The sequence below is a fragment of the Ornithodoros turicata genome, chromosome 4, assembly GCF_037126465.1.
Source record: "Ornithodoros turicata isolate Travis chromosome 4, ASM3712646v1, whole genome shotgun sequence".
In the NCBI taxonomy this organism is placed as follows: domain Eukaryota; kingdom Metazoa; phylum Arthropoda; class Arachnida; order Ixodida; family Argasidae; genus Ornithodoros; species Ornithodoros turicata.
The window spans coordinates 31,552,542-31,568,183 of record NC_088204.1 but is presented as its reverse complement, the minus strand read 5'-3'; the positions used below and the strand labels follow the sequence as shown (position 1 = coordinate 31,568,183).

At 45.6% G+C, this 15,642-nt stretch overlaps 2 non-coding genes across 2 annotated transcripts; one reads left to right on the top strand and one right to left on the bottom strand.

The window, feature by feature from the left end:
- Window positions 1-14,967: 14,967 nt before the first annotated feature.
- Window positions 14,968-15,038, bottom strand: Trnas-gga (transfer RNA serine (anticodon GGA)). Its single transcript has one exon. It is a non-coding gene; the product is annotated as a tRNA-Ser (tRNA).
- Window positions 15,039-15,134: 96 nt separating this feature from the next.
- Trnas-gga (transfer RNA serine (anticodon GGA)) lies at window positions 15,135-15,205 on the top strand. The gene has a single exon. It is a non-coding gene; the product is annotated as a tRNA-Ser (tRNA).
- Window positions 15,206-15,642: the final 437 nt, after the last annotated feature.

Genomic DNA, 15,642 nt, shown 5'->3' with positions numbered 1-15,642 from the left:
CTGAGCACATTGATCGGCTCTTGGAGCTGCGCCCCATTCCGACCGCGCAGCATGTCGAGCAGCTGAGACACCTCTACGATGAAGTAACGATGCGCGTTGTTGCTCTTGACGCATTGGGCATCGGTCGGGAGAAGTACGCGGTCATCTTGTGTCGGGTGCTGGTGCGATGCCTCCCCGAGAAACTCTGCGTCTCTTTTCGCCAACAACGGAGGACAGAAACCAGTCTTCAACGTCGTGAAGACGCTGACGGAGCCACCGAAGAGATCGATGACCTGCTTTCTTTTCTGAAGGTGCAAGTTGAAACGCAAGAGGAGGTAGCCCTAAGTCACGACAAGGCGCCCCACGTGCCTCGCAGACTCACCAGCCCGTGCAGATCCGTTCCTCTGCGACCAGCAACCGCGTCTGCTTTGTCCGCCACACGACTAGACGCAGAAAACCACTCCTCAGCATCGCATGTTTTATGCCCGTTATGTTTTTCGACCGAGCATCGCCTGGAGTCCTGTTCGGCCAGCGTTCCACCGGCGGAGAAGAGGAACCTCATCTTTCGTACCTGCCGATGTTTCAAATGTGGCAAGCCCGGCCATATATCCAGACGATGCGGCTCTGCTGCGCAGCTGTGTTGCTCCCTATGCCGTGGCCGTCATCTCACGATCTTGTGTGACGTTCAGAATCCACCGAATCAACCGCATACGTCAACCTCTTCCAGTACAGGGAGCGCATTAGTTTCAACCCAGTACGTTGATGACGCCTCGATGCAGCCCCACAGCCACATCTCCCCTAAAACCGTTGTGTCAACCTTAACCACGAACGTCTGTTCGCGAAGATCCGGAGTCGCCCACCTGTAGACGGCAACTGTATGGGCATCGGGACCTGCAGGGAAAAAGCAGATACGGGCTCTGCTTGACACGGGGAGCCAGCGAACGTTCATTCGCCGTGACCTTCTAAGAGACCTTCGTTGCGAGATTGACGGGGAAGAGGAGATGTCCATCTGCTCTTTCGCGTCAAGCCATCATCTGAAGTCATTCCGCTATGAGCGTGTCCGGGTCCGCCTGCACGCGTTGTCAAATGTTTCATCCTTCGTCGACGTCGAAGCTCCCGGCATGGAAGACGTGTGCAAGGTGTTTACGCTCAAGCTATGTGGCAGCATGGGCTGGACTTAGCGGACACGAGTTGCACGAATGAGATAGGAGTTCTTATAGGTTCCGACCACTATTGGAAAGCTGTCACCGGTCGAGTGGAGCGTCTGTCAGACACCCTGACAGTAGTGGAGACTGTCTTCGGGTGGGTCGTGCAGGGGGTAGAGCGGCAGTCCCAAGACGTAACCGCCTGCACGATTTCCGTGGGCTCCGTATCCTGTGACTGCGACCACTTCGATCTTCTGGATCCATCGGAGATGTGGAGGTCAGACTCTTAAGAATTGCTGACCCCAATTCGGACCCAAAGGCAGACATTGCCCTGGCCCTTTTTTCCGCCCTTCTTGACAAATCTGGTGAACGCTACGTTGTTCCGCTGATGGTGAACGGTGAAGGACTGCCCCCAGAGGCCAATAATCGCGAGACTGCGAAGCAGCGGCTCCTTTTTCAACTTCAGCGTTTTCGTTCTGCACCTGCGCGTTCGTACGCGCATGCTTTGTGCGCCTACCGAATGGATCATCCGTGGCACGCCCCGTCCAGCGTCATTCCCGGCTGGAAGTCGATGTCCAACCCCCGCCGGGGATGGTGTTAGGGATTGAGCGGAAGCGACCACGAAGAGAGCATGGGGGCACGGGACGGGGGAGAACGGGTAACGCTCGGGGCAGTTACATGTTAGATACGGGCTAGTAAAGACGGACGCAACCCTGAAGTCTGCTTCTTTTCGTAACAGCTCGTCTTCCCTAGGTCGATGAGAAAGTTCATTTTGATTCTGCATCATGACCTCGCGTGTTACTTCGCCGCAGACAAAACTGTGGAGCACATACGCCGTAGTCACTGGTTCCCTCAGATGCAAAGTTACACAAAGCGTTACATCAATGACTGCGTTGAATGTCTTTTCCACAAGCAGGCAGCAGTGAGACAGCTGGGGAAGTTGCATCCTATGTGACATAGTTAGTTACATCCTATCGTCGGCTACGCACAGTGCCGCTACAACTGCATTGTTATATAAGTAAGAGTAAATGTTCACGCTGAAGAAGCATCGAATGGAATTCCTTTTAACAGCAAAAACATGCTTTCTGCTGATTTGATGCAGCAGAATCGAATGTTAGTGCACATTCAAAAGGTGCATCGACAATTACAATTCCAAGGTGAGTTTAATGGGAAAATCCTTGCTGTGGCACATTAAGCCAATTGGAAACTAGGCTGGCCTCCAACGAGTGTGAGTGGGCATGGTTCCACTTCGTTCCCATTGACACTTAGAGTGATTTCTCATTAAAACCCACTAAATTGCCGTTGTTTTCAATATGGCATTTGTCGAAAATTGTTGATTGGGAATGGGAAATTTGGGTCGTTTTCCATGAGAATTGTGCATATGATATCCAATTAAACCGAATCAGATTTCTTGGTTATTTTAATTAGGACTATTTCCAGCACGGATAATTATGTTAACAACAGTTGAACTATTTTGAGTACAGCTGTTGTGCAACCAATTCTACTCATACCAGTAGAAACGTTTGAACCCTTGGAGTTTTACTCATTTAAGTACAATTCTGGTTGCAACAGAAAGTTCTATTTTTCTTCTTAGTGTAAGATCTGAGGGAACTCTAAGGCACAGTCGCAGGAAAGTAAAAAAATACTATAAATAGCATCAACAAATAAGTTTATTCAACGCTTACGTATTAAAAGTGTATCCATTCATAAGCACACGCTGTCGCAACGCACAAGGTATTATGGGGCGCGCATTCGCAACGTCCAAACGATGAAGAGCGATTGCAATTCACTGCTTTGAGGGCTCGGTGATCTGTTCCTCTGCGTTTCGTAGGCTTTAGAAGTCTTGCTTTATTGTCCAACTTCTTTCTTGCATAAAATACCATCAAATATATAAGTGATACGCCTATTCCCATGACCAAGAAGCAAGTGCTTGAATCATTATTGATGATGCCTGTTGCTTTGTAGAACGTTGCTCTGCAAGAAATATCACGTAAAAACACGGTTACAGCAGCATACCCGTGCGAGGCAGGCACCAAATATATAGCATACCCATTGTATCTCTGAGCGTTTCATCTTGCATTCTACACTCTTAATTTTTTTACACCCTTTTGGGTGTAATCCCAAAGTGCGATAACTCACTCCCTTTAGGGTGTAAATTACACCCTTTTCCACCGGCTACAACCTCAAAAAAGGGTGTAATTTGCTACTTCAAAAACACCCTTTAGGGTGTAATCCAAAATTGCTATAACTCACTCCCTTTAGGGTGTAATTTAACACCCATGGTAATATTACACCCTTCAAAAAGGTGTTGTTTATCTGTCAAGTAATACATGTGTTACTTGAGAGATAGATGCTATAGTTCTCACAAATGCCAGCTGCCAGAAACTGTGAATCTATGCACATGTACGCAGTCCAATAAATGAGGAGTTGAGTTACTCATACATAATTCAGGGGAGTGCCTCTCTGGTAATTACTGTGGACACAAGAAATGTCCACGAGCACCAAATGCACAGCCACTGCAGCATTTGGGAAATGCACCTGAAAAGAAAAGTCCAGACGTAGGTTAAGTATACAGGTTCTTTATTTCATAGTGCTTGAGGTCAAATTGCTACCACAGTTACAATCCTTTGTACTGCTAATGAGGGCAAACCAGACAAACACCACATATCAATACTAGAACCGTTATTACCACCGAAGCTATATATGGCATGAATCTCTTGCTTGCCAGAATACAAAGCACCTGCTTTGTGCATTGCATAACAAAGCTCGGTCTCCCTTAGTTCTGGGGTCTTAAAAGAAACATTCAACAAGAATGATGTAAACTCCTGCTGGGCAACACTGCTTTAAAACTCCTGATGCCAGTATATCAAAGTGTGCCAAAGCTTAATGTGCCCTCACGGAGCAGCGAAAGAGCGAGCAAGGAGCAGCGGCTTTTTCGCTTCACAGGTTTTCTTGAATGCTCTGAAAAAAAGTCATATTGAGCTGGACATGTACTGCTGGCGACATACTGTCTGTCATTTGGGTTTCATGGTTTCGCTGCTTTCTGCGGCATCCTGCAGGTAGTGAGTAATAAACAGGCACAGCAGATTTTTCCCGACCTGCCTGCTGCTTACTACTTGCAACGACTCTTCACAGAGGCTGCAAAATGCTGTGAAAGCCAGAAACCCAAACTTCAGACAAGTATGTCTCAAATAGGCACAATGTACATTCTAAACCCATTGACGGATAGGTGCAGCCTGATCAACTGGCACATTTCTAAAAAAGTGCACCAGATGACTTCAAGAGGAAGCCTGCGAAAGCTGTAGGTGTCCTGTGCCCCCTGAAACAACTGGTACGACATCGCTGCTGACGCCAGGAGCCGCAGTGTACCGGACGTAATGAAGGAATACTTGTACCAATTAATACGCGAGACACATTATGCCTCTCGAGTTCTCTAACAGAAAATGATCTCCAGGCTTCGCAAAAAGGAAAAAAAAAAGAAAAATGAAGAAGATAATGGGGGGAAAAATGCACCAAGAACATTGAACTTGAAACACCAACTTTTTTTGGCGTGCACATACCTCTAAATTTCATCCAGTACATCATCGTTGGCCGAATGGAAACACGGTTCACTAATCCCAGCACACACATATGGAGCACACGTTGCATGGACACAACCCCTCCGATTCACCAGGCTGGCACTGCAAAGCTCAACCAAGATCATCCTTAGTGACGAACACGACAGTTCCTCAAACGAAATGGCCGACGAATAATTGTCCGAGCATGTGGCACCAGACCACTCTTCGATGTGAGAAGCAGTTGCAGTTTTGCAGGCATATGCGTGACCGTTGAGACAGGACACTACCTGTAAAGAAACCGAAGTGAACATCACGCTGGTATTGTTCAAACGTTAATGCTAGAATATGACAGCTTCTTGTAACTCACGTCCTTGCAGTCGATACAGTCCCACGTTCACCTATAACGAAAGAATACAATTAGCCTCGCTTGTAATATAAATCGTCGCTTCACCGACGTAGCCGATCCACTCCTGCCGCCATTTGCAATGTGTCCATCGTCTGCAACAGAACGATTATTAAACACAAGCAAAACGCAGGCGTCGTACGTTGCATCACAGACAGGTTGACTTACCTTAAACAAACATTAAACTTGTAATTGAAAAGCAAGGTTGTCGTCCTTTCAAAGGCGAGGTTGCAGCGCACACAACATGCACGAACGCAGCGACGAATGCACTGCGGTAGAATACGCGGTGCCACGTCACTCCTCACGGGCGGGGCGCGGAACAACGTAGTACGCTCCAGCGAAGGCACACATAGCCGGCACACGGATTATTCGACAAGTACACGAGTATACGGCTCAGGAGGCACACATACTATTCAGCGGGGCACACATATCTGGCGATGGGGATCGTTGAGCTTGCTATTTGATAGCTGTTACGGCTGCTTCCAGACGGTTACGGCTGTGTACCGGCTGTACTTTCTGAGGGAACTTTTTTAACTGGCGCATGTTCGTCACAGGATTTAGAGTGTAGACTCAAAATTTCTATTGAGGTGCCCTATATGCATCTGTAGGTAACATGAAGCATATCATTGTGCTTTCAAAAGAAATACAGTTAATGTAAAAGCTCTATGCCCGCTGCACCCATTTTACGCCTCTTTTACACCCGAGCTCAGTGGACGTTGTAAATAAGGTGTTACGTTATCATTACACCCATTTAACACCCCTCATCCCAGGATGTTTCTTCGAGCTGGTGTAATATGGGAGTAAAAATTAGTTTACACCCCAGTTACACCCAGATTACACCCTAAAGGGTGTTTTAAATTTAAGAGTGTATCTCCCGAGCTGCGTAAGGTGTACCTGCAAACAGAAATATCTGTAATGAATAATGGGAAAGTGTGGTACAGCCCATACATACCCCTCGGATATGTTACGTACGTCAAACGATTGAAATGCTGAAGGCGTACAGCTATTCTTTACAGGTTCGGGCTAACTACTTCACGCTTTGACATCTGACGAATCTTCTTACGGTTGTCGCTTCAACTTACAAACAGTGCAATGTCACACGGGTTACGAGAATGATACAAATATGCCAGTACAAAGCTACCACAGCGCTGCAGCCACAGAGGAATATACAGGTGTGTCTTTTTATCTGCAAAAAAATTTCATAAGGAGAGTTGCCTTAGGGCGGTTCTACTTTTGGCATTGGGTTACTCGACGGGGCTGCTACTAGGAAACCAATTTTTGCTCAATTAGAGAACTAACAGAGATACTTTCATCAACTTTTTAATTATTGACTTTAGGGAGCACGTTGCGATTGCAATATTAAAGCCTGGTCACCACATGATCCGCTCGAACCACTGATGAAGCGGTAAAGTAGTCTGAGTGCGTCCTATAGACCTGAGTATTTCACCTCGGCCGTCCGCTGGAAACAAAGTAATCGCAAAAAAAGCGACGGTGACGTCGATATAACCGCCCTCACTTACCGTCACAGGCAAACGTAATGATTGACGATCTTTGTTTTCTTTTGGTTTTCTTTTTGATTGAAAAGAACTCTGCGCATCACCACTACATATCAGCGCTTATCGTACCGGGGAAGGGCAAGATCTGTGTTCGGCAGGATGAAGTGACTGATACGGCAAGCGACTGCGAACACATGAAAGAACGAAAGGAAGGAAAAAGAAAAACAAAACAAAGATTGTGAAACATACCGCGATAAGGGTTTGCCAACATCGCGTATAACATTTTTCTGAGGGCGGAGGTATCGACGTCACCGTCGCTCTTTTTGTGACCACTTTCTGTTTCCAGCGGACGGCCGACGTGGAATACTTGTGTCTATAGCACGCGCTGAGATTACTTTAGTGCTTCATCAATGGTTCGAGCGGATCATGTGGTGATCATGTTGACTAACACGTTGCAAACTACTAGGTGTCAACTCTACTTCGGGTTTCGTTTTTTTTTTGTTTTCTTTACATCATCTTTATCTGTGTGTGAGGCAAAGAGAGAGAGCTACAACGGCGCGCTCATTCTGGAACGGATCACGGACTGGGTGGTTGCTCGGGCTGAATGTACGAAGCACATGACCGAGTTAATTCAACAGATCAGGCTTTAATATTGCAATTGCAATGTGTCCCCTAAAGTCAATAATTAAAAAGATGATTAAAATATGTGTTAATTGGTCCCCCAACTGAGGAAAAAAATAGATTCCTTGTAGCAGCCCCGCCGAGTAATCGAATGCGAAAAGTAAAAGCGCCCTAAGGAAACTCCCCTTTTTATCAAAATTTGTTTCAGGTAAAAGGAAACATCCTGTATATTTAACGTTCGAAATCACGCGAAGTAAGAGTGTAAAGTTTAACTTGCGAAAAACACAAGAACAACACCGGACGAGCTCAGGCTATCAACTGAAAAGTGTCAACGCAACAAGCCAAAAAAGGGTATCGGGAGCAGAGCGAATAAAGCACTACTGTTCATGGCATGGGAGACCAAAGAAGGTTACCTCCCTGTTCGATAGAGGGATGGAGGGTTGTCCAGCGCAACGCCGACACCCTGGCGCGCGCTAAAATTTAGAGCTCGCGTTGTGTTTTATAAAGTCGAAGTATCGCAGTTTTTCTTAGGCGAAACTAAGCACCCACTGTCACACACATCAACATGAAGTGTCAGGTGTAGGAAGGTCGGCTTATCGAGGGAGCCGGTGTGGTCACTATTTGTCACTATCCTATTTGTCGAACATAAATAGCGTTACATAACATTTTGCCTGCAATTTTAGCATCAGGAACATCTGTTTGCTTCGCAAAACGGGCTAGTGTTCCGCCTCTACGGAAAAGTACATCAATAACACATTTTGCTAAACATGGCGTCGGAAACATGGTCGTCTGATCAGTCTGCCGCCAGTGAACTTTCTGCGTTCCTTTTCGGTTGCACGACAAGGATACACAGTGCAACGAAATCGGGAACTCATGTGGATTGAGGTCAGCATTCCTCCAAAAGAGAATGGGGACGTGCAGGTGCAGTGCCAGTGAAAGTTGCGATCGTTGAACTAGTTGAATAAGTTAACGGCAGGAAGAACGCAGTTTGTTTGTCTTGTTTTCCAGGAACAAATACGAGGAGAGCCGCGTCATGTTGCATCGCTTCGCGCAGAGCGCGAACCGCCACATTGCCTGCCACCTCATGTGAGACGCCGGCAGTCTTCGTTAGTTGGAGACGTACATATTAAGCATACACAATGATTATAAGAGAAACGATCGCATTACCATTACGAGCGTAATGCTTTTCGTTCGTTTGCACCTCCGTTTTATGCTTAAACTAAGAGAACATGGTGAATAGCTGTCAACAAGGAGCATGCCATGTCCGAAGCAGACGGATTTGGTGTAGCGAATGAGAGCACTTTTAACGTTTGACGTCACAGCCAATGGGGAGTGGCTTGTGGCTCGAACGCGCGAGCCCCCCGCCACGAGGGCGATTTTACAAATTGAATTGCGCTGTAACAAAACATCGTTCAGCTGAAATATTTTACGAGAGTGATTTTTACACACAGTTTGACAAATTAAATACGATTTTCAGCCAATCAAATCTCCTTTCCATGCTTCTTTAAGATGGATGGTTGGTTAGGATGATCGCTTTCCACGCCGAGACTGGGAGGTGACACGGATTGGAATCCTGTCACCGGTCCTGTCTGAAGTTTTCCCTGGGTTTTCCAAAGACATTCCAGACGAATGTCGGCACAGTTCCTCCTGAAGTAGGCCCAGGACGCATACCAATCCCCCTGTCCCCCACTCCTTCCGCTGTCCTCTCTCAATCTGTCCACGTCTGTACGCCGCTCATAGTCACAGTTGTTTCACGGCGCTAAGACGGAATTTAAAAAAAAAAACAGACTGGTCCTCAGTATCATAAGTATTTCTAGGGCAGCACAGCAAACCTCCAGGCTTTTCTGCGGCAACCCCAGAAGCTGTTGAGGGAACCCCAGATGCTCCTTAGGTAACCCCAGAAGGTCCTGCACTGTAAACTGAAAAACACCCTTATGGGTGTAAATGGCTTGTCCTATAACTCCCACCACTTTTTACACCGTATGGTCTGGAACACCCTTTTTAGAGGGTGTATTCTGAGTAAAACGCCCTTTGAATGGGTGCTTTTCCTTGAAAATGCCTTGTTTTGCACCCTTTAAACACCCTTTTAGGAGGGTGTTTACACTTTTACACCCTTGTGTAAACACTTTTGCACCCTTTCAAAAGGGTGTAAGCTCCCGCGGCACCATGCCGAGCCATGCAGTCCGACGTTTTTGCTTGTATGGCAACAATCACCCTAGAGACGGCACAGTTCCAGCCGTGGTTCCACCGCAGAACCTAAACTGGAGCGCAGCGAGTCACTGGCTACCCTCATCGTCCTAGCAACACTGTGTGTGAGCAAAAAAAAAAAAAAAAATCAAATAAAATGAAAGTTGGATATGCGTAAGGGAAGAGGTGAAGATCGCAACATCGTAACGCCGTCTGTGCTCGTGAAATGAGCGGCGTTACAATGCTGCCATCTTCAGACGATGCCAGTAATGAGCCCGGGCACCCTCGGTAGCCTAAATTGGCGTACTAGATTGATCATATACTGAAATACAGTTCGTTGGAGTACGTTCGCTAAGCTTAGTGCGGCAACACTCGTCTGTAACGGTGACGAAAATGTGTCTTTGCGATTAACACGTACGCCTGTAACGAGTCAAAGATATCAGCGAGCTTCCTGACATCCCTCCCTGTCAAATATTGTGTTTTCAACTCAAGCTATCGTCTATAATGTGAATACCTAATGAGCGGAGCTGTCAAGCCAATGTAATTTTTCTCTCACGAATGAAAACACCATTTTCAACACCAGTGTAGAAAGGGTGTACGTAACGTAAACACCTTTTTCGACACCAGTGTTACTTGAAGGGTGTAAAGACAGGTGTAAAAGCATAAAAACACCCTTTTTGATACAGCAGTTCGTGTAATAAAGAGTGTATTTTGTCATACACCTTTTTAGCACCCGTTTTGCGGCCTTTGGTTAAGTTTGTGAAATTAAAATGGTGTATTTGCTTAAAAATACATTTTTTTACCCAGAAAATGTGTTTTTGAATTTAGTGTGTGGGGTTACCTCACCCCAAGCAGTCTCTGGGTAACCTTAAAGACAGAAGAATATTCTGGGTTAACCCCAGGAGATATTTTTTCGATGGGGTTGTATTAAATTGAATTGTATGATTAGTCTGTATGAAGCGGATATACTGATCTCGGGTTTAAACTCAGTAGTTTAGTCAGAACTAATCCTCGCACATCGGCACTCATGATGACAGTTGTCTCATGGTCAACGGATTGTCATCTCTGAACATCTATGATACGTTTGAGAACAGCATGTATTTTCAGATGACGGATGAACAGGATAAGAATCACCTTAAGCAACAACAGGATAAAAACTTCGATGCAACAGACATCTCTTCATTGACTTTAATCCAGGATGCGGTTGACGAATACCACGGCAGCAAAGAGGCCGATATGGTGTTTGTGCTCACAAGGTAGGTGTATTCCCTGATCATATCAGCTAGTAATGTAACTTCTTACCGGTACTGAAAAAAAAAACGTTGAAAAACAAGCGACCTGGGGCATAGAACCGTAACTAAATATTCAAGACTAGGGACGACGGAAAAAACGCAATGCCATAATATGCGTAAAACAAAAACGTCTGAATGCATAAAAAGGTTGATGATGATGATGATTAGGATTTTTCTGGCGCAGCGACTACAAAGGTCATAAGCATAAAAAAAAAAGGTAATAAACAAGCAAGATGCCTCTGCATCAGCATGGAGATCGCCCGAACTAGACGGGTGCAGAGTGTTGGGATAAATAGATCTGCTCTCAAATATACTCGTGTATCATTTGTCCGGAAAAATATGAAAACCGGAAAGCTCACCAGCATCGCCAAATAATCCCATGACATGTTATCACTAAAGAAGGCTGTAGTCTTCCCAGTGGTCGCAAACACAATATAAACTTCCCTTTTGGAATTCTGGTTTAAGAGGTAATTTTTTGCAAAAATGTGCCTCTTATACTGTACTGCACTCGCCCTATATTGTCCGTTAAGCTCTTCTGCCCAGCATAATGGCGTGGGGCTCTTATAAGGTACATTATAAGGTTCACTGTGTGGAAGGTACAGCCGATAGACGGTTAGGTGTATAAGCGTTACACCCGGTATGAGGTACGCGAAGAATTGGGTACAGCGTATGAGGGTTACACGTGGTATGATGTACGCCAAGCATCAGGTACAGTGTTTACCAATTGCATTCTCTATCCGGTACGCTCTACATAAGGTAACTAACTTGAAGGGTACTAGCAGGAGAGGTACATACTTTGACCGGTGTCCGGGGCATTTAATGGAACACATGAGACACAAAGATGTAGTGGAGGGAGTTTTATTGCACTACCGAACTTTGGCATTTGTGCAGTAACTCAGTGAGCCTTGGCCGTTTCTATGCCTTTCGCAAAAGTTCTTGTCGCCTATGGCATATAACTGTAGAAGGCCTAGGAACAGGTCGAATGAAGCGGGTCACGTCGAATTCGTCACTTAATACACAGTTGCACGGCAAAGCCGAGTCATTTCGAGTGTGTCCCTCTGTTCCATCGACGGTCTGTCCTTGTGGTTGCACCAGATGAACCACTCGTCCCAGAAAAAGACCCTTGGCTCAGGGGAGACAACTCCGCCTCATGCACTCCGTGCTGAAAAATGCAGAACAGTCGGAACATTAGTTAAAAACTTGTTTCAACAATAGGTAGTAAGCACATTCAACAAAGAATTACACAGACACAACTTTTTATTCGTGCAGCCTGTCAACTCATGCAAACAGAACGACGTTTGCGCCAGATAAACTGAACAGCAACAAAATGAATAATGAATGGGTATAATTGAAAATTAACAAGGCATATATCAGTCTTGCGATACGTACCTACAGTTGACGCAGACATGCATTGTTGAGCATGGGTAAACTTACTGCAACGATTTTGTCGGTGATGTGAAGCGAAAAACCTGGAGCGCAGTTCAACAGTTACTTCACACAGGACTAGAAAGATTGGTATGGACTCACTTGATACACAATAATTCATAATACACAAAACAAATCACGTCGCTCTCCATATTTCACATATTAGTGCTTAAACAAGCAACGGGCAATAGCGATCCTTTTCATGCCATTATACATAAAGTGTGTCCCAGCTAAATGCGAATAGATTTCTTTAAATATATGTCACTTTTTTCGAGGTGAAGTCATTTGCAATATAGCATATGCTGAAGGGCAGTCCTTAAGAGCGCACCAGTAAGCTCCTGAGGCAATGTCCTAATTAGCTTTCAATAATTAACTTTATAAATTAATAAAAGCTACGAAGTTGTCCCAATAAGAACAGGTGGTCCCTTCGGTCACCTGATACCGTAGCCGTTTTCAGAACAAAAGTTCTTTCAATAGATCGTCCGCAAAAGATTCGTTAAGGAACACAATTTTTTCTTTATTTTGTTCCTTGCGCATCTCCAGAGACGCGTCTTTCCTTCGCTTCCAATGTGAGAGGGTGAAGGAGCACAGTTCCCCCTCATGCGTCGAAGATGAGCTTTAACTTGGGGAAGCAAAACAAAAACAAATGGATCGGGTAATGCTATCGGAACTGCCTTTATCTTGGGTTGCTAGGACGCATCGTTTGCTAGGACGCAAGAGGCGATAGTGTGCTCTTTCGCCCTCTCACATCGGGGGTGAAGGAAAGACGCCTCTCTGGAGATGCGCAGTGAACAAAATATAGAAAAAATCTTTTGAAGAAAAAAAAACACGAATATTTTGGGGACGATCTATCGAACGGATTTTTGTTCTGAAAACTGCTACGGTATCAGGTGACCGAAGGGACCAGATGTTCTCAGTGGGACAACTTCGTAGCTTTTATATTAATTATCGAAAGTTAATTAGGACATTGCCATAAGAGTTTACTGGTGCCCTCTTAAGAAGTGCCCTTCAGCATATGCTATATTGCAAAGGACTCCATCTCGGAAAAAGTGACATATATATTTTTAAAAAATCTGTTTGCATTTAGCTGGGACACCCTGTATACTAGATTAAAGGGACTCTGACCAGAAGTTCAACAAATCTTTCGTTTGCATCTATTACAAAGGTACAATATGCCTCCAAGCCACACGCGAAATATTTTGGCTGTGCGCGGCGGCAAAGTTTGCCAAACGGGGAGCTGAAAACCAGCTTGGCTTTTGCTCCTCAACTCGCGCTATCGGTGCCGAAATCTAGCCTCTTTGTAGTGGATATCCGCCAATTTCTGTGTGCGTGACGAAGACATGAGGTTCACGTTTCATTGGGCGCCCGGACCGGAAGTTCTGTTGTTAGTTTGTGAGAGCAGCGGCATCCGGAAAGCGATCTTCAATATGGACGTCGAAGCAAGGAATGCTGAGACTTCGAGCCTGTAACTTTTTTCTGACCTTTCTGCGATCGAGAAGGAAATTCTGTGTGCTGAACAATTCGGAAGCCTCGCTTTCGAGACGTCGCCGATGCTGCAAATGCGTGCCGAAGTCAAAGCTGTACGAACATCGGTCACAGATGAAGCAAACAGGATATCAGTCGCCTGTCTTCGACAGACAGGTAAGCGATGAGCTTTTTAACGCACACTGTGATCGAACATGTAAACGTGTTCTCTGAAATTTTGTGTCCTTTTGTGTCCTTTTCCTTGAAATTTAATGCGTACTTCCTGTTTAAGGTGCCGGTACGGCTGGTGTGTCATAATGCCGAAGGAGATCGAATGCTTGTGCTGCAAGGAGTCGAATGCGCAGCCGAATGACAGCAATATGAGTGCATTACAACCCACGAAGATTTGCAACTTCTATGCCTCAATGCGACTGTCCTGAGGATGGCATATATTGAATTCCGTGGGCAGCGCGAACGTATGAGCGAGCATATTCACAAGTAAGTCACATTTGGCCCTGTCGAACGATGTTAAAATTTGGGCGCTCAAAATTGGTTTCGTCGTGCATTAAGGTCGCTAAAAACACCAGTGCAAGGCGCACCACATAAAAGAGGACACAATACAGAACTGTGAACTGGAGAAAAGCAGTGTTATGCAACTGTGTAATTGTAAAGGTGATATGTCTTTAGTCACCTTTTTGTGTATTGCCCTGTGCTTACGTTTTTAGCGTAGGCTTTTAGCGATATTGAGTGTTCTTACTTTCGATTCACTGAAAAGTAAAAAATGTTCGTTTCTAAAAGAATACAGCATGTGTATAGTAATATACAAGGCGTGTGCAGATAAATTACAGTCGCTTTCAAGCAGGGGCATTTTTCCGAGGGGGGGGGGGGTCCGCTATGGACAAGTGCCAGGTACATGCTGGAATTGGTCCATTGAACCCTATGTTCAAGTCTGGAATTGAGGGGGTCCAAACCCCTGGACCTCCATCCCCTAGATCCGCGCCTGCTTTCAAGTACCTGTGGAAATGCCACGACACACACCCTGTACTGTGACCGGTTACCTATTTGCCTAAACTATATTTTACGCACATCTGCGTAGATGATATGGATATACTGCATATCGCCAGTTCGCAACGTGTTTTTGCCACAAGCTTGTGAAAAACAAGAACATGGTCATCCCAGCCTGTGCAGTGAACAGGATCTGGCGAGCCTTCCACACAGAAACTGTCACAGGCTTCAAGTACCCAACATCCTAACTGGAGGCAGCTCTTCGCACAGCTCGTCTATCGCATTTAAACTAATTCAGCATCTGCATTTAGGATTACTTATAGCTCTCAGGATGATGCATGGTTCATCAGTTCAATATGTTGTGTCGAAATGCAACAACTCAGGGAAAAGAGGCGCTGACGCCAGGAATCGAACCTGGGTCTTCTGATTTCCGGTCAGATATGCTACCACTACACCACACCAGCACGCCGTTTCCCATGAGCCATTGAGTGCCGCAAGTAGGGGGGGGGGGGGGGGGACAACCAACCTTGCGGCACTCAATGGCTCATGGGAAACGGCGTGCTGGTGTGGTGTAGTGGTAGCATATCTGACCGGAAATCAGAAGACCCAGGTTCGATTCCTGGCGTCAGCGCCTCTTTTCCCTGAGTTGTTGCATTTCGATGATTCCGGGCGTATGAGGCTTACATGTTTGTGTCGTCCCTAAGTGTGGTCTGCCTCGACCAAATCTCGTTGTCTACCATGTTGTGTTGAAACAGTCCTTTTTAATGAGTCTTGCGGAATGATAGATGAGCACTCCTTTCCTGACATTGTGTACCGTTGCTACAATTTCTTGAGCAAGACTGATGAACCAATGAAAAGCAGAGTCTGTCTTTCAAATATGCATGTTCCTTGTAACTTCTGTATTTGTTAAGTGACCCATGTTGTTGTCCCCCCTCATGTAATGCCTGCAAGGGTCTTTGAGGTGTATTCATGAATAAATAAATATAACCCAAAAAAGGTGTAACATCTATTGTAATACCTAACCTCTCTTTGTGTGTAGCTGGGGAGAAATCCAGCGAACCGGTAGAG